The sequence below is a fragment of the Mesoplodon bidens genome, assembly GCF_964165515.1.
Source record: "Mesoplodon bidens genome assembly, chromosome: 14".
NCBI lineage: Eukaryota > Metazoa > Chordata > Mammalia > Artiodactyla > Ziphiidae > Mesoplodon > Mesoplodon bidens.
The window spans coordinates 70,062,692-70,081,388 of record NC_138170.1 but is presented as its reverse complement, the minus strand read 5'-3'; the positions used below and the strand labels follow the sequence as shown (position 1 = coordinate 70,081,388).

Genomic DNA, 18,697 nt, shown 5'->3' with positions numbered 1-18,697 from the left:
TTGAGTTATTTAGAATTGTGTTGTTTAATTTCCAACCTTTGATAATTCTTTATCTTTCCGTTACTGATTCTAACTTAATTCTGTTTTGGTCAGAGAAAATGCATTATTTAATTTAAATTCTTTTAAATATTTTGAGTTTTGTTTTATGGCCCAGAATATGGTCTTTCTTGGTGAATGTTCCATGTACCCTTGAAAATAATGCATTTTCTGTTCTTGTTGTGTAAAATGTTCTATAAATATCCAATTAGGTCAAGTCAGTTAATAGTATTTTCAGGTTTTCTATAGCTTAGTGATTTTCTGTTTTCTTGTTCTGTTGATTAATAACAGAGGAGTATTAATGTCTACAACTGTAATTGTGGATTTGTCTAATCTCCTTACAGTTTTGTCATGAATTGATCCTTTTTCGTTAAGTAGTATCCCTCTTTATCACTGGTGATATTCCTTATTCTGAGGTCTGCTTTTTCAGATATTAATACAGCCATGCTGTCTTTCCTTTCCCTCCTTTTACTTTTAACCTATGTCTTTGTATATAAAGTAAGTGTCTCGTGGATAGCATACGATTGGATTTTGTTTGTAAAATTTGATCTGATAATCTCCTCCTTTTAATTGGGTGTTTAGATAATTTCTATTTAATATAATCATTGAAAGTTTGGATTTAAACCTACCATCTTGCTAGTTGTTTTCTAATTTTGAATCTTTGTTTATTTTTTTCGCGTTCTATTGAATTAATCATTTTTCATAATTTCATTTTATCTAACTCTTGGCTGATTCTGGGTATTTATACACACACACATATTTTTGCAGTTGCTCTAGGTCATGGTTGCTTAGCCTTGGCACTGTTCGTATTTTTGGTTGCATAATTCTTTGTTGTTGGGTCATGGAGGGAATACCTGTGTCCATTGCAGGATTTTTAGCATCCCTGGTCTCTATCTACTAGATGACAGTAGCACCCATTCCCCACCACCAGTTGTGACGACCAAAAAACTTTCTAGACTTTGCTACATGTCTCTGAGGGGGCAGAATTGTTCCTGGTTGAGAACCCCTACTCTATGGTTTATTTTATTTATTTTATTTATTTATTTTTGGCTGCATTGGGTCTTCTTTGCTGCACACAGGCTTATCTCTCTCTGGTTGTGGTGAGCGGGGGCTACTCTTCATTGTGGTGCGCAGGCTTCTCATTGTGGTGGCTTCTCTTGTTGGGAGCATGGGCTCTAGGTACGCGGACTTCAGTAGTTGTGGCACACGGGCTCAGTAGTTGTGGCTTGCGGGCTCTAGAGTGCAGGCTCAATAGTTGTGGCGCATGGGCTTAGTTGTTCTGCGGTATGTGGGATCTTCCCAGACCAGGGCTCAAACCTGTGTCTCCTGCATTAGCAGGCGGATTCTTAACCACTGCGCCACCAGGGGAGCCCCTACTCTGCGGTTTAAAATATATATCTTTAACTTATAATAGTTTTTTTCACATTTTTTAAAATCACATTTTTTCTTTAAATGATATTATACTACTTCATGTGTCATGTAATACCTTATATACAGCATACTTCAACAACTGTCTACCTTCCATCTTTATACTATGTTGTCATAAATTCTATTTCTATGTATGTTATTAACCCTACATTATCATTTTTTGCTTTAGTTTGTGTTTAACCTTCTAAAATCAATAAAATATGAAAAAAATAGTCTTTTATTTTTACCTTCTCTTTCTAATGCTCTTCATTTCTTTTTTGTAGATCCAAATTTTCACCTGGGAATTTTCACTGCTGCCTAAAGAACATCTTTTAAGATTTCTGGTGTCTGCAGGCAGTGAATTCTCTCATTTTATTTGTCAAAAAATTCCTTCTTTCGTCCTTCAGTTTTCAAAAATATTTTTGCTGGTTATAGAATTCTATGTTCAGCTCTTTTTCCTTTCAGTACCTGAAAGATATTGTCTTTGGCTTGTATAATTTTCTGAAGATAAGGAAATTTTAATCTTTGTTATTTGTATGTAGTCTTTCTTTTTTCTCTGTTTTAGAGATTTTTATCTTTGTTTTTCTACAGTTTGACTATGATATACTCGTGTATGTTTGTTTGTGTGTGTGTGTTTTGGTATTTATCATGATTGGGGTTCTCTGGGATTTTTTGCTCTCTAGTTTGTTGTCTTAGATTCATTTGGGAAAATTCTTGGCCATTATCTTTTCATGTATTTCTTCTATCTTATTATTTTTGTTTTCTTCTCCTGGGGCTCCAATTAAATGGATGTTATACATTTTGATATAGTTCCACAGCTCTTGGATGCCCTGAACTGTATTTTTCCTTCAGTTTTTTAAAACTGTGGTTTCCTTTTGTATTATTTCTATTGTCCTGTCTTTAAGTCCACGGAGTCTTTCCTAATCTGTGTCCAGGCTGCTGTTGAGGCTGCCAAAGAAATTTTTCTTCTCTAATGTAAACAAAGTTTATTTTGTTGTTTCTAGCTTTTCTATTTTACTTTTTTAAAGTTTCCATGTCACTGCTGAAAATTTCTATCTTTTTATGCATGTTATCCATCTTTTCTACTAGATCATTTAACATAGTTATTTTAGAATGTTTGATAATTTCAATTAATGAATCAGTCCTGATTCTGTTGATTACTTTATCTGTTGACAAATGGTTATTTCTTCTTGCTTTTGTGGATGCTTCATAATTTGTGATTTAATGCTCATCATCATGTACACAAGAATAGGAGAGACAAGTGATCCTCTTCTCTCAGGCTGTTTTTGTCAGAGGTTGAGTCAATCTAATCTTGAAATGAGGTGGGTTTGGATTTTGTGGCCATTATTACCTTCAGTGTACCACAGGCTTCACATTTCTCCATTTGGCTGCTGTTGCCTTGTGTTGAGTGTGGCATGTGGTACTACAGGATTTTTCTGTGATCCTGTATCACCCTCATCTTTCAATAGTCTTTGCACATCTGTTTGCAGAGGGATTTCGTGTTATTGTTTTTCTCCCAGTGATAGATTATTGTTGCTTGTTACCCAGTGCTATGCTTGTGGGACAGGGCAGAGTTCTGTTCTGTTCTGGTGCAGACTCAATCCTTGTCAGGCCCTATACATTCCTGGGTATCAATGGTAGGACTTTCTTAGCTTTCCTGCTTTCTCTTCCCTGTGGTGGTCAAACACTGTCATACATTTGTGGTTGGTCTTGGGCAGGAATATCCTTTCCCCCCCGTGTAGTAGTGCATCTCTGTTGGTATTGGTGCAGGATCCTTTGCCCAAGACTTTTTCCTCTCCCCCTCCCCCACAGTGGCAGAGGGGTTTTTTTTTACCTCTACTTTCTCATAGCATCAGTGTATCTCTGCCTGTGTCTGGGAGCTTAAGAGTGTTTTCTCCCCATCTGGGAGAGGTATTTTGCTTCTGTTCTCCTCTGAAGCAGTGGACTTTTGCCTGGACCCTGGGGTGAGAGGGTTTTCTGTCCTTCCCCCAGTGGCTCTAAGCTTTTGCTTTGTGTTGGGGACAGGTTGGGGAAGCAGGCAGAGCTTCAGGCCTGTACTCATCACCTTGTACACACTTGCCTCAGTGATGAAGGGCTTTCTCTGGTTTGCTGTCCTACCTCTAATCTTTCTTGTGAGAATCTGGTTGAGGCATGTAGAAAAACTTGCAATTGAGTGTAAACTCTCCTTGTGTCTGGGGTTCTCAACCATTCCTAACTGACACAGTAGTTCATACTTGGTCTTTAAGAATTCGTTAAACTCTTAACTGATTTTTTTTTCTTACATACATGTATGGAGGCCACTTCTTCTGATGACCTGCCAAAGGTAAAACAGTTTGTGTGTACAGCCTCTCCCTGGAGGAGTTTGTCCCTCTTTGGTATTAAATTACTTGGTTGCCTTCTGACTTCAATTCTTTATTAGATTCAAGAGAAGTTTTGATTTTATAAATCTGGCTTTTTCTCACTAGGGTGGGAAAACATTCTTTTGTGGCTTTCTGCATTCTAGGTGGAAGTGGAACTACTTAGAGTTCTTGACAGGGTTTGCTATTTCAAACTGCTGCTTATTCGGATCCCTCTTGAATGTTTTCTCTTGCCTTCATTTGCCTCTTGAGCACTTTGTCATTTAGGATTGAACCCAAGGGACTACTTCCTCCATGAAGCTTTTCCCAATCCCACCAAGTAGAATAGAACATTTCTTGAATTGTACAACTGCTTTGCTTCCTGTACAGCTGTATTTCATTTTTGCAGACCCATTGAAACCTTCATTGAGGTTGAGCAGCTTTCAGAATTCGAGACCTCTCAACCTGAGAACTGTCCTTCTACTTTCAAAGTTTATGACTGTTATGGTTGATAGATTTTAGGTAGGATCATAAAGTAAACTTGAGATAAAAGATAAAGAAATATACAAGAGAACTTACATTTATTAATATAATAAAAATTTGTGAAATCATACCACATAGTTTCCTGTGTACAGTTATTGCTCTTGAACTAAATTATTTTCAGAAATAAGACTTAAATTTGTAGAATCTAATTTCTTAGAACTATGGGCTTGGTTACACAAGCTAGTATATATTCACACAATGAAATATCATGGAGTTTTAAAAAACAGTGATAAAACATATCCTAACATGGAAAATCTGTAGGATATAATGAGTGAAAAAAAATAAGGTACAAAACTGAATATTTTGTGTAAGAAGGCAGGAAGAATAAGATTATATTTGCAGTTAAGTGTATTTGCATAAAGAATCACTAGAAGGATATACATACAACGAACTAATAAAAGTGGTGACCTGTAGTAAGCAAGGACAACGCGAGCTGCATGTGGATGATATATAAATGAGACTTCTCAAACATGTTATGTTCCTTTTTACATCATTTTGATTTTTTTTGATTCATGTGAATGTAGTATATATTAAGAAAAGTTAAAGTTAATAAACATTATGTGAATGTTAAAAGATAACAGGAAGATTTGAAAAATACTTTAGAGCTGATAAAATATGTTGGCCTATGAAATAAAAATTGTGTGTGAGATACCTTTATTTTACATAAAGCAGATTTTACAGATGAAAAGGTAAATACAAAGCATGGAGAATTGCAAAGATCAAGGTTTTATGAATCTTGCTCTAGATGAATAAATATATAGAAAGGCTGGTTTTCTAGCATGCTTAGAAAGGTTTTGGGTCTACACCCAATGTGGATGATCCCTCAAAGCAGAAAGGAGCATTGTGTTTAGGCAGCAACTATAACAGAAACACAGAGTGCTGAGAGTGGACTGGGGAACCATTTCTTACTCATGAAACTACTGGGCATATCCTTGGAAACTGATAAAATGTATCTAACTATTGTCAGGAAGAACAGGAGATGAGAATACCAAAGAATATTCTTATTACAAATTATAAAGAAACAATAATCACATTACGTAAATAGATTATAGCCCAGAAATCAACCTTGTTGTAGACAAATGAAATGTATAAGAAGAAATTTATAAATCAAGGGGTGGTTTACTTAATTACTTAATGTTGTTAGGAAAACTGGCAATTTGGAATACAGGTCAGTTCAGAGTTAAATCTCTTTCCATACATCATTTGGAATGAAGTATTCAAATAATTTAGCCCACAGAAAAGTGAAAATCAGAGTATTTATCTGTTATCATTGAAGGGGAAGAAATTTCTAAGCAAAGAAATAATAAAAGAAGTGAAAAATGCACTGATGGGTAAATCTGGCCACATGAAAAGAAAAACTTTTGTATTGAAAGCCAGCGATAGACAGAAAATGTTAAAAGTAGATGAAAGAAATAGTATTTTCACAATATAAGTGGTTAAGGAAAACATAAAACTCCTTTCCCATTCTACCCAGGTGGGGCTGGAAGAGGGAGAGTTGCACATTTGGGAACAAAGGCAGTGTGCGTTACGGGAGAAGGATCTGATTAATGACATAGATAGCATTCAGTGTCTTAACTAAATTTGAAGACCTTAATATTATAGCAGGATCAGTCCACGTGGTTGTGTGTTTTTTCTCTAGCAGGTGACTGAATTGACCCAGGATTAGGAATTTGAGAGTGGTGAAGTGGAAGAAAGAAAGTAACGTACTTGGTGGACTGATAGCTTGGGTGACAACCAAGATTTTGAGATTGGTGATAACACACAACTGGAAAGATGAGTGTAGGTAGAGTGCATCTAAGGGATTGAGTCTGGACCCCGGTTAGAAAAGATAGAGTGGAATATTGAATGACAAAGTCAAGAAGAGGGTAGGACAGCCAGATGGCATGACCCTGAGGGAGGGAATGGGACTGCTTGTGAGTGAGGGTCTGGAAATGTTACTGTGGACAAGGTTGATTCCTATGGCTTTAGTCTTCACTCTAGAGGGTTCTTTTCAAGAGCCAGATTTAGCCCAGTGGTTGAAAGTAGTGTTCAGTGATAAGGTTGAGGATGTAGAGGTCTTTTGTTTTACTGTGTAAAAGGGGTTTCCAGAGGTCCCTGTGGAAAAGGTTGGAAGGAAGGGCGGCCGTTGGGGAACTCATGCGGTGACCGAGACAGCAAAGAGGACACTGTGGGCATGAGAACAAGAGAAAAGGTAGTCACAGTGGTTTATGTTTTGAATAAAGCCCGAAGGTGACAGGGGTGGGAGCCACAGGTAGAAGTAACTAGCAGGATTCCTGAATTGACCTGTGGTGTAATGATTGTCTCTGGAGCCTGATCCCCTGTGTCTTTGTAATCTAAAGGGAATATTAGTGGAAAGCTTAACTCTGGCTGGTAAAACCTAAAGCAATTAGGCTTTAAATAACAAAAGCCAGTAGGGCTTGCCTTTCTTAAGCATCCTCTGATGTCTGCACAGTCCCACTGTTTGGAGTTAGCTTTGAGGCAGAATGGGAAGATACAGCACTACCATTAATTTAGGAAAGTCCACAACTTGTCACGTCCTACTGCCAAGGACCTGGGAATGAATGACAGCCATCATATTGGGTGCTTCTTTATCATAGAGGTATCTTCTGCTGGAAATCCTGTTTCCTCCTACTGTTCCATTTTACCTGAAACTGGGTGCTGGGGCCACTGCTGCTGGGATGACTTCAGCAACTCTGATGAGTGAGTCAGTAGCTTAGGTCTCTTGCCTCCTTGAATTAACCAATGCAAAGCCCAATTTGCTGCATACCTCCTTTGGGGATCTGAACCTTTTTAAAGCTGGTAACTAATTACTGGTTATTAGCTTTATTTGTTTACTTATTTAACCTTTATTCTTTCATTTCAGTTTTTAAAATCTGTGGTAGGGACAAGAATGGGAATTAGAATTTCTTGAACAACGAAAGCATCATATAAGAATCTTTGTATGCTTACAGGGAAACAATGATGTGTCACAGTATCTAAAATCTAATGTTTTCAGTAGAACAAATGTCTCTTTTCTCCTTTAGATCGAATGGAATGTGACTGGAACCGACTCTGATGATAAAAATCAAGGACCATCAGGCAAGATCAGGGAGTAAGAATTTTTGCTTCCAAATGAAGACACCGACATTTAGAACTTCTACTTATTCTAAGGTATTCGAGGTACAGTTTTACTTTAATTTGACTCCTTGGCAGTCATTTTATAATGCTGATTTCTACCTATATAGATTTCATAAGTTTAAAAGTTTTTATGTTAGAATGGTTAGCTTTTGGGGAAGAGGCCACCCCCCCCCACACACACACACACGTTCCTCCAAATCTGAGAAGAGATTCAGATTTTAAAGGGAGGTCATCCTTATAATTAGGAAAGCATGTCAATTATAAGAAATATAATGGACTTCCCTGATGGCGCAGTGGTTAAGAATCCGCCTGCCAGTGCAGGGGACATGGGTTCAAGCCCTGGTCCAGGAAGATCCCACATGCCGCAGAGCAACTAAGCCCGTGAGCCACAACTACTGAGCCTGCGCTTTAGAGCCCGCCAGCCACAGCTATGAGCCCGCGTGCCACAACTACTGAAGCCCACGTGCCTAGAGCCCATGCTCCGCAACAAGAGAAGCCACTGCAATGAGAAGCCCATGTGCTGCAACTAGAGAAAGCTGCGCACAAAGCAAGAACCAAAGCAGCCAAAACTAAATAAAGTAAATAAATTTATTTTAAAAAAAGAAGAAACACAAATGTAAGAAAATATATCAAAATGTTCATTAAAAAAAAAGAAATACACTGAATGCAGATTAACACTCAGTATAGAAGAACTGGAATAAATAAATGTCAATTTAGTAATTATTTTATTTACGTCATGACCCTCTGAGATGAGCAATTGAATTCAGCACTCCTACCAAGTGTGCTTACATGATACAAGAGATCTTAGTGATTGTCCTTTAGTTTGATTTGGAAACCTCTCTTTCCTGTTTTCCTAAACTTACTGTTAAGAGTTTTCTATTCACCAAGAAATGTCACTTATACTCCCGGTAGACTGTTTCTATAGGACCTCGGCGATCTGACGGGTTAGTTTTACTTAGATCAGAAAAACCAGGCATGTAATTAAAGTGTCAGATGATACTTCCAAATCATTGGGTGGCTGTCCACTTTAAAGACTATATAAGACAATTGAAAACAATCAAAGGAAACATAGTATCAACAGAAAACATAGTGGTCTCTATTTTTCTAAAATATATATAAATTTCAAAGAGGGTACAGTTAGTTTGGTGTTTATTTAACAACAAAATAATTTCGTGTTAATTGTATTTTTCCAAATAGGCAGAAAGTATGGAAAGATAATTATTTTTAGGGACAGTCAGAGTTGGTTGGTTCTCTGTATACATTATAAAGGTTTGTAAATTAATTTTGCTAGATTATAGAGAAGATGAAAATCTGAGAAAAATGTATCACTTATTACTTGGATTTTAAATTTCATTTTATTCTGTTTCAGAAGAAGAATATGTAAAACAGTAAATTCTAAAATATAAGAATCCATATTGGAAAACCTAAGACTGCTTCAGTTAAAATAAATGGATTACTTTCTAGAAGGCGGTGGTATAATTGAGCAGTTTTTGCCAAAGAAAAGTTACCTCGAATCAAATAGCAGATGACAAAGAGGTTGTTTTGATGAGAAGTTTTAAAACTTCTCTGGCAGCTAGCAGGTGTATTGTAGTTTTCAAAGATTTTTTGGTGTCATTTTGAATCAAATGATAATGATATTAAATATATAATTTGACTTATTACCAGAATCATTTCCCTTTTTAAAAAATTTGGATGTATTTTATTTATTTTTTGGCTGTGTCAGGTCTTAGTGGCAGCACACGGGATCTTTTGTTGCAGCGTGCAGGCTCTTAGTTGTGGTGCGTGGGCTCCAGAGCTCATGGGCTGTGTAGTTGCAGCACATGGGCTCTCTAGTTGTGGCACGCGGGCTTAGTTGCCCCGTTGCATGTGGGATCTTAGTTCCCTGGCATCCCCTGCAGTGCAAGACGGATTCTTAACCACTAGACAACTAGGGAAGTCCCTCACTTATTTTTTAAAGCTATCTTTCCTTCTTACTTTCATTTAACAACATTAGTTGAATGTTCAGGCTTTGCAAAGAATAAGTCTAAATATGTGGAAGGATATAAATTATTCTATAACTTCATTATGAATGAAGTTGAAGACATCTTTCACTCAGAATGTTTACTCTGGGGCTAGGGAGGCTAAATACTCTCATCTGAAAACCATTTAAAAGCAATTATGAGGACTTCCCTGGTAGTGCAGTAGTTAAGAATATGTCTGCCAATGCAGGGGACACGGGTTCGAGCCCTTGTCCAGGAAGATCCCACATGCTGCAGAGCAACTAAGCCCTTGCGCCACAACTACTGAAGTCCGCGCACCTAGAGCCCATGCTCCGCAACAAGAGGAGCCACCGCAATGAGAAGCCCGCGCACCACAATGAAGAGTAGCCCCCTGCTCGCTGCAACTAGAGAAAGCCCATGCGCAGCAATGAAGACCCAATGAAGCCAAAAATAAAATAGAAATAAATAAATTAATTAAAAAGAAAAAAAATTATGAAATGAGCACATAAAATCATAGTTTAGTATTCCTTTCTAAGTAATATAGTTAAGTTCTGTATTCAGATGTCAACAAAAAGAGAGTAGGAAATTCTGATCAATTGAATTTGGTGACTAATTGGTTGTGGTTGTTACCCATTTATGGTTCTACTTGTGAAAGTGCCATATAACCAAATTAGGTTGCTTAAATCCTTAAATTAGGGATTTCTAATTCATCAATTTCTTATATTGCCCCGCGCATTTGCAAAGTAATATTTGTCATTTTCCCTTTCAAAAATGAAGTAAAAATTTCACAAACTTGTGCTCAGAAGTTTTATATAATACATTTTGACAATATTTTCTTTCTTTTTTTTTGACAATATTTTCTTAAAAATTTTTGAGAGGATTTTAAGATTTTGAGATAGTGGGATTTTGTTTTTTTGGGAAGGGGGATTAAAACAAAACAAAATCAGTACATGAGTTAAGGCCCTAGAACATTTGTAAGGTGATGTCTTGGATTATAGTTTACATTAAATTGAAATAGTACCTTTTAAAAATATTTTGTTTGGACTCACAAAAGCACTTAAAAACATTTCAACAAGGTATAATTGAGGGAATAGGTATTCCCTTGCCACCATGATTTTCTCTGTGGTGTGATGGAGAGAGCACAAGCTTTGGCTCTTCTACTTTCAAGCTACCCTGAGGAACTGAATTAATATTTGTCTTAGTTTCCTTTTCTTTAATAGTTACTTTTTAGACTTTTGATGAAAAATGAAAAAAGTGTATAAAATTATAGATGCTTTTCAGTGTTAGATTAATGCACATTTTTGCTAAAGATAGAGAAGACCACACTACTGAAGTATCATTCACAGTTATCCTTCTTCTAGCAAAAAACAGGTCAACTCACACTACTACTGAGAAGCTTGTCAAACCAGTTTCAAACTTAACGACAAATATTATGCTTGGAGAGAAAGTAAAATGAGCTTTTGGCAAAAATCCCTTATCAAAGGCATACCATCTGGAAAAGCAATTACTGTCGTGTGCATGCTAGCAGAATTTTTTGTTTTTCAGTTGGATAAAAGCACTGATGTGCTGAGGACATACCAGCACTTCATAGAGATGTGTTACTGTTTAATCGCTGAGAAATCCATACTAACAGAAGAGTTTTTTGTTGATATTTTGTTTTATTGTTGTTGTTGTTGCTGGTGGTTGGTTGGTTTTTTTAAGCCATTGTTGTCTGGAAAAGTTGCATTGGTTCCTCTGATCAAAACCCAACAACTTTAGCTGTAGGAGAGGGTGCACTTGGTCTGTGAATAAAAGAAATTGCACTAAGATATAAATTTATATCCTGCTTTTTTCCAGAGAGAAAAATTGGCATTTAGTAATGTGATTTCTGGTTGTGATTTAATGTTGAAAAAAACCAGTAAAAATTGTGGATGTAAGCAATTTTTTTGGCCACTAACACCGTGTCTTTTTAGGATTTTGGGAAGAAATGGTCAGCAAATATAGGATCCCGCTTTTCCACAGCGATGTATGCTAGCTGTGTAGGGTGACAGGGCTTTACATGTTTGTTAATTTGTTTTTTAGTAAAATAAGAAGAATGTTTCTTTACCACTGATAATGCCATTTCTATGATTTCAAGGAGGCATAAACTTACATTTACTTTTTCAAATAGTCAGAACTTATAACTTCATATTCACAGTATCATGAGTTTCAGTGTTAAGGATGAGGTATAAGAATTTTATAAAAGTCTGAATTATGATACAAAAGAATTCTTATCTAAGAGTTTGACCATTTCCCCACACTTGATGATTTTATTGGGTTATCAGAGAAAAAACAACCAGTGAATTTTTATTGTACATGTTTAAAAACCACATCTAAATTTTGAAATAGAACATGAAGAAATACTTTCCAGAGCCAAAATGCCGGCAGAGAATATATTAGGAATCTTGTTGCTCTGGTCTCTCAAATGGAAGCATTTAACATCCAGTTTTGAGTGGGATATGCTCTTTTTTGGACATTGAATGGAATGCTGAAAGTAGACTTGAGAAGGAAATATTTCTATAATTTCTGGGTCCGTGTTCAATCATAATATCCAGAATGTATTCAATATAACACAGTTGATTTATAATTAAGAATTAGGCACTTTTAGTTTAGTAGAAATAAAGAATAAGAAAGGAGCTAGTTGAAATGGAAAGCAGCTTATGGCTAAAGCTGGTTTCAGAGCTGGGGCCTTGAACATCTTGCAAGGAAGTTATCATAGCGGGTGGCAAAACAACGAAGGTGCTTAATTGAATGGGCTCTGGCTGGCTAAAGATGAGACAGTTTGAACATTAGTAAGTATAACTGCAGTATATAATCAGTCACATCCAATATGTTTAAACTGACGAGTTCATGATGATACTTTTTTTTTTTTTTTTTTTGCGATACGTGGGCCTCTCACTGTTGTGGCCTCTCCCGTTGCGGAGCACAGGCTCCGGACGTGCAGGCTCAGCGGCCATGGCTCACGGGCCCAGCCGCTCCGCGGCATGTGGGATCCTCCCAGACCGGGGCACGAACCCGCGTCCCCTGCATCGGCAGGCGGACTCTCAACCACTGCGCCACCAGGGAAGCCCCATGGTGATATTTTAAAGAACTCATTCATTTTCTTTGGCGTATGCTAAGAAACCAACTATACCTGAATGTGACCAGTAGTTGAGGAGAGGAAGTTTCTTTTCTCAGATGTATTCTAGTTACTAGTATTCTATTTACAGTTAAGGGCTGATAAATAGAACATTACCATTTCATAATGAATTCCAGGACGTAAGCAAAGATCATCAGTGGCTGCTAACATCACAGGAGGAGAGACAGTCGGACATTAGGTTTCTCTTAATGAAAGTTCACAATCCTTTCTGTGAAGTATCATTGCCAAAAAAATTGAATTTGAATCTAAATCTGATCAAGCCTGTAGCTCCAATTACCAATTTACAGGAAACACAGAAGACAGGGAAACAAGTGAAATGATACCATGGAGATGCCGTCAGCAGAATCTAGACTATGGGGAAGTCTTTGGGACACGCAACTTGGTTTTTTTTAACAAATAAATTGTGAGGAACAAAAAAAGAGAAAAGAAGGTAGAAAACTGAAATTAATAGCAATGTTTGGACTTTATTTGGGTCCAGATTTTAATAAATAAATATTTATAAAATAATCAGGGAAATTTGAACACTGGATATTTTATATTAAAAAATTATTGTTAATTTTTAGGTGTGATAGATAACAGCATGTAGTTATATTGAAAAAGAGTCATTATCTTTTAGAGATACATACTGAAATGTTGATGGATGCAAGGATTTGTCTGGGATCTGCTTTATTATCAGGAATAGAGGGAAGGCTGTGGCTGGGGATGAATCAAGATTGGCCATGAGTTGATCTTTGTTTAAGCTAGGCACTTGTGGTGTTGGAGGGTGGGGTGGTGGTGGTGTAATTCTTGATATTATTCTCTAAGCTTTTTTGAAAATTTTCATAAGAAAAAGGTCCAGAAATTTACATTTTCTCTTTGTTGGCTTATAAGAATACAATTGAACTATGTGTATTTAGCAACCTGCCGAATTTTTATTTCTAATAATTTCTTGAGTCTTTTGGGATATATATATATATATACAAAACCATACTGTTCACAAATGACAGTTTTACTATATAGTGCTTACTGTTTACCAGGCTCTATTTTAAGCACCTATGCATATTAACCCATTAGGTCCTTGAAAGAGCTCCAGTGAAATAGACATTAACTTGCCCAATGTTGCGTAGCTGGTATGTGGCGGAGCTGGGATTTGAATCCAGGCATTCTAGCCCTAGAGTCTGTGCTTCTCTGGTTTTTATATCTCCTTATAAGTTTTATTTTTAACCCCTACACTCTAATCCTTGTACCTTTTATTTCTTTTGTTTGTTTTAGTGTACTGGCTAGAATTTAAACGTTTAAATACCAGTTTTCATTTGTAATTTTGATTTTGGAAGTTGTCTTAATATTTAGTGAATCCAGAGTCCAGTCAAATTTACTCCTTTATAAATACAAGGTACTCACCAAGAAACTAAGAATTGACTTAGTATGAAGCTAGAAGCCAAAGAATAAAGTGTATCGCTATTTAAAGTTGCCAAGACATGGAAGCAACCTACATGTCTATCTAGAGAGGAATGGATAGAGAAGGTGTGGTACATATATACATTGGACTACCACTCAGCCATAAAAAGGAATGAAATAATGCCATTTGCAGCAACAGGGATGCATCTAGAGATTATCACACTAAGTGAAGTAAGTCAGACAAAGACAAATATGATATCACTTATATGTGGAATCTAAAAAAAAAACCGATACAAATGAACTTATTTACAAAACAGAAATAGACTCACAGACATAGAAAACAATCTTATGGTTACCAAAGGGGAAAGGTGGGGTGGGGGATAAATTAGGAGTTTGGGATTAACAGATACACACTACTGTATATAAAATATACGTATTTTATATTCAGAATACATATTTTATATATATGTATATATATATCTGAATCACTTTGCTGTACCCCTGAAACTAATACAACTTTGTAAATCAATTATACTTCAATTAAAAAAAATAGAGTAAAGTGTATAGTAACAGCTTCTAGTTTTTTTTTTTCAAAATTAGATTTATCTCCTGATCTGCAAGCAGCCTATTCCTGGTCCGTTTGACTTTGAGTTACTTGTTGATTCCATTGGTCCTATTTGCTGAATTTCTCTGTGACTCTTTGATCTTCTTCCCCCGACCCCCACACCTGTCATACAATTACTTCTCATTTGACTTTACATGGGTTCCATGAGATAAAATCAGGGGAAGCACTTAGCACACTGTCTAGCACATAACATATATCTAGTAAATATGCCTTTTGGTTTAAGAGAAAGCTACTTCACAGTTTTGTTTAAAAATTGTTCTTATTTCGGGCTTCCCTGGTGCTGCAGTGGTTGAGAGTCCGCCTGCCGATGCAGGGGACACGGGTTCGTGCCCCGGTCCGGGAAGATCCCACATGCCGCGGAGCGGCTGGGCCCATGAGCCATGGCCGCTGAGCCTGCGCGTCCGGAGCCTGTGCTCCGCAACGGGAGAGGCCACAACAGTGAGAGGCCCGCGTACCGCAAAAAAAAAAAAAATTGTCCTTATTTCTTTAATCAATTTTTTAAATGGGGAGAGGCGAATATGGCTTAGTTACTTTAAGAAGCCCGAGGCCGGGGACATGGGGGAAACACTGATGATAGTGTGCTGTGGTGGTTTAATGAGTATTTTTGTGTTCTCTGTAAGGCACTTGCTTATAATAGTCTCTCAGTTTGAGAAAGATTACCGAGAGAGTTGGATGCCAAAATAATACTTCTCTACTAGGGAGTGAGGTAGGAACAATTTAGGGGAAAATGTAACTTGTCCCAACTCCATGGGATATTTACATTTCTCTTTGGCCAGCAGCAAAATACATTATGATGTTGTAAGATAGCTAAGCTTCATGAAAGGAGGCATATAGGCTTCAGTAAGGAGGACAATTTTTGGTTTCACCCTCAAGAGAAAGAGATGGGTCATAATTACAGGTAACCTTTTCCTGAAGTTTGCGGAAGGTGACCATCTGAAAACTCGGTGTAGCTAGTTGAAAGTTGTGCTGTTTTTCTGTCCTTCGCTGCCTTCCTCCCTCCATCCCAAGTGCTTGTTATTTTGTATAGCAATAAACTGAAACAGCCTTTTCACATATCTTTAATGGTATTTTTGGAAATTATATTAAACTATTTGGAAACTGAAGGTTGTAGAGGCACAAGAATTTTTTTCATTTTCCAAATGACAGAATATAATTATTCAATATAATTATTGAATGGCACAGCTATTGAAATTGACTGTTTTGCTTTTATGGACTAGTTTATTGGTAAGAAATAAAACATATTTTTTGAAGAATAAAATAAATGTGTGTGGTGGAAACTCATTCTTCTATCTGATCATGAAAGCTTTGAGTGGAAAGATGAAATACTCTCCAAACTACACCTGGATGCTATGGAAACCAAAAGGTGATATGCAAGATTAAGCACAATTGAGAGGTACTCAGTTTAACATCTGTCATCAGTTGGTTGGTAAAGGCCTTGAGCCATTTATTGTTCTGAAGATGATCTTAAATGAGGAGGCATAGCTAAAGTGGTCAGTTACAGAGTATGGGATCAGTGAATTTAAGAGAAAAGAAAGCTGATAGGAGAAAACAAAAATATAATAATAATAATAGCTAATATTTAGTGTTTACTATGCAGCAGGCAATGTGATAGACACTTAAATATATATTTTCAGGTACTACCCCAGTAACCCTGTGAAGTGTAAACTGTTATTACATATATACGTATGCAAATAAAAAACTCTGCATAGCAAAATAAAACACCAAAAAAATTTTTTTTTGTAGGAGGAAAATGAATCTTAATAAGGTGTACTTTGAAATTAACTCGCGGGAGAGCCAGGATTCCTCCATCTCTTCATCTTGGAGTGAAACCAAAAGCTTGAGTTCAGAAACTGATTTTTAATCAGAATTGAAAAGGAAAGCGAATTCTAGTTTAAACAAGCTGCAAAAGCGTAGATTTGGGAAAACCAGGGATTTAGGGATTTTGCTAGTTCAGTATAATTTTATGATATGATAGGGCTCCTGAAAAGTTATTGTAGTCACTAATTATTAGTTGGAGTATAGTGTCTCATACAAGAAAAGTCATAGCTCTAACATGCTAGTCAAATCATGTTTTACTGTTTTATGGAAGGAGGGATGCCTTATTGGTTTTGAAATGGTGTTTGATATGGAGTGACTTTCAAGTATTTTTATCACTTTAACTTCCTTCTTCAATTAAAAATGAACACGGAAATGAATTTAAATAGCTATTAATATTTTCGAGAAATTTTGGACATTGCTTAGAATTAGAAATTCCTTACATTATTAAGAAACACTCTGCCTATTACAGGTCTAGCAGTGTAAACTAAAATTAGGTTAGGTGCAAGATTGAGAATTTCTGTCCTTACTCTTCATATATGGATGCATTTCATGCTAGTAAAAATTGAAAGCCTGAAGTATAGTGTAAGACCTGTATTGCTTGTAATGTGGTTTATTTAGTTACTTATAAAGCTTTCATTTAAATTTCAGAGTAAGTATACTTTTCCAGTTGACTGTGCAACATTAAAAAAAAAATTAGGTTAAGTCACGAAGGAAAACGTCAGTAAACTCCAGAAAAGCTAAAACTAGACATGTCCAATCTCTTACTATAACAGAAGTTTAAAATGCGCTACTCCAACCACTTGGAAAAATCAAACAGAAAATGTTCTTAAATCATATTGAATCAACCAGGAGATCAAATATACAATAACTGATTATATAGCAAACTAAATACAGACTCAGGCAAAGACTGATATTGACCTTAGAAAATTGATTTTTGAAAAAGAAATGTACTCAACCTCAGATTTTAGTAAAACAACAAATAAAACCAACAAAATTAGTGCCTGGGAGAAAGGGAGGATATAAATAAGATAAAAGCAGAAACAGATGAACTGAAAACCAAACTGTAGAATTAAAAAAATCTAAGAGCTACTTCTTAAGGTTAAAAAACAAAGTAAATATCTGACTGATTTTATCAAGGAAAAGATAGAAAACCAAAGTAAGAAAGAATAAACAGGACATAAAAGCAGAAAAGAGATTTTTAGAATTATAAGAGAGTTCTATTTAGTAACCATAAGCCAAATTATTTGAAATCTCTCTGAAATGAATTAAATGCCCAAACTACTTTAAGAAGAAGAAAATCTGGGTAACCCAGAAAACTATGGAAGAAAAGTTCGAGGAATTTTCTCAAAAAATTGGTTCTGGGGCCAGATTGTTTTGCCAGTGAGTCTTTTCTAGCTTTCAAGGAACATATAATTCCTATGGTGAGAAATAGTTCTGGAGATTATAAAAAGATGGAAATATGCCCAATTAATGTTATGAATATCTTCACAATGGTTACTTCATGGGAGTGAGATTCTTTCAGGGGATTAGTTTTTTAGTTTCTACTGTAAGCACAGATTTTTCTTGAAATTAAGACAATTGAGGGAAAAAAAAAGCAAACCCAGAAATTAAAACCTTAGACAAAGATGTCTTTTATATCTATTAATATATTTACTAGTGTTACTAGTACTCTTCATTCCTTTGTGTAGATCCACATTTTGATCTGATATTCATGTAGATCCAAATTTTGATCTGATATTCTTTTCTTTCTGCCTAAAGAACATTTCTTTAAAAAGGTGCAGGGGCTTCCCTGGTGGCGCAGTGGTTGAGAGTCCGCCTGCCGATGCAGGGGACGTGGGTTCGTGCCCCGGTCCGGGAGGATCCCACATGCGGCGGAGTGGCTAGGCCCGTGAGCCGTGGCTGCTGAGCCTGCGCATCCGGAGCCTGTGCTCCGCAACGGGAGAGGCCACAACAGTGAGAGGCCCGTGTACTGCAAAAAAAAAAAAAAAAAAAAGGTGCATGCCTTATAATGGATTTTTCTCAACCTTTGTCTAAAAACATTTCCATAGTCATTTGGAAATATATTTTAACTGGGTATAGATTGATTGATTGATTGATTGATTGATTTATGCATGCATGCATGCATGCTGAGTTGGGTCTTTGTTGCCGCACGTGGGCTTTCTCTAGTTGCAGTGAGCGGGGGCCACTCTTCGTTGTGGTGCGTGGGCGTCTCATTGCAGTGGCTTCTCTTGTTGCGGAGCAGGGGCTCCGGCGGTGTGGGCTGCAGTAGTTGTGGCTCTCGGGCTCTAGAGCACAGGCTCAG

The 18,697-nt window shown here is 36.7% G+C and overlaps 1 protein-coding gene across 10 annotated transcripts in view; it reads left to right on the top strand.

The window, feature by feature from the left end:
- The window catches only part of NCOA1 (nuclear receptor coactivator 1), a 264,180-nt gene that overhangs the window by 58,139 nt on the left and 187,344 nt on the right, over positions 1-18,697 (top strand). For 8 of the 10 annotated variants that reach the window (XM_081254782.1, XM_081254783.1, XM_081254773.1 and 5 more), the window contains exon 2: positions 7,346-7,472. The gene's annotated coding sequence lies outside the window, so the exon portion shown is untranslated. Of the gene's footprint in view, positions 1-7,345; positions 7,482-18,697 lie in introns of all 10 variants that reach the window. The other 2 variants (XM_081254779.1, XM_081254778.1) reach the window with 1 other exon arrangement.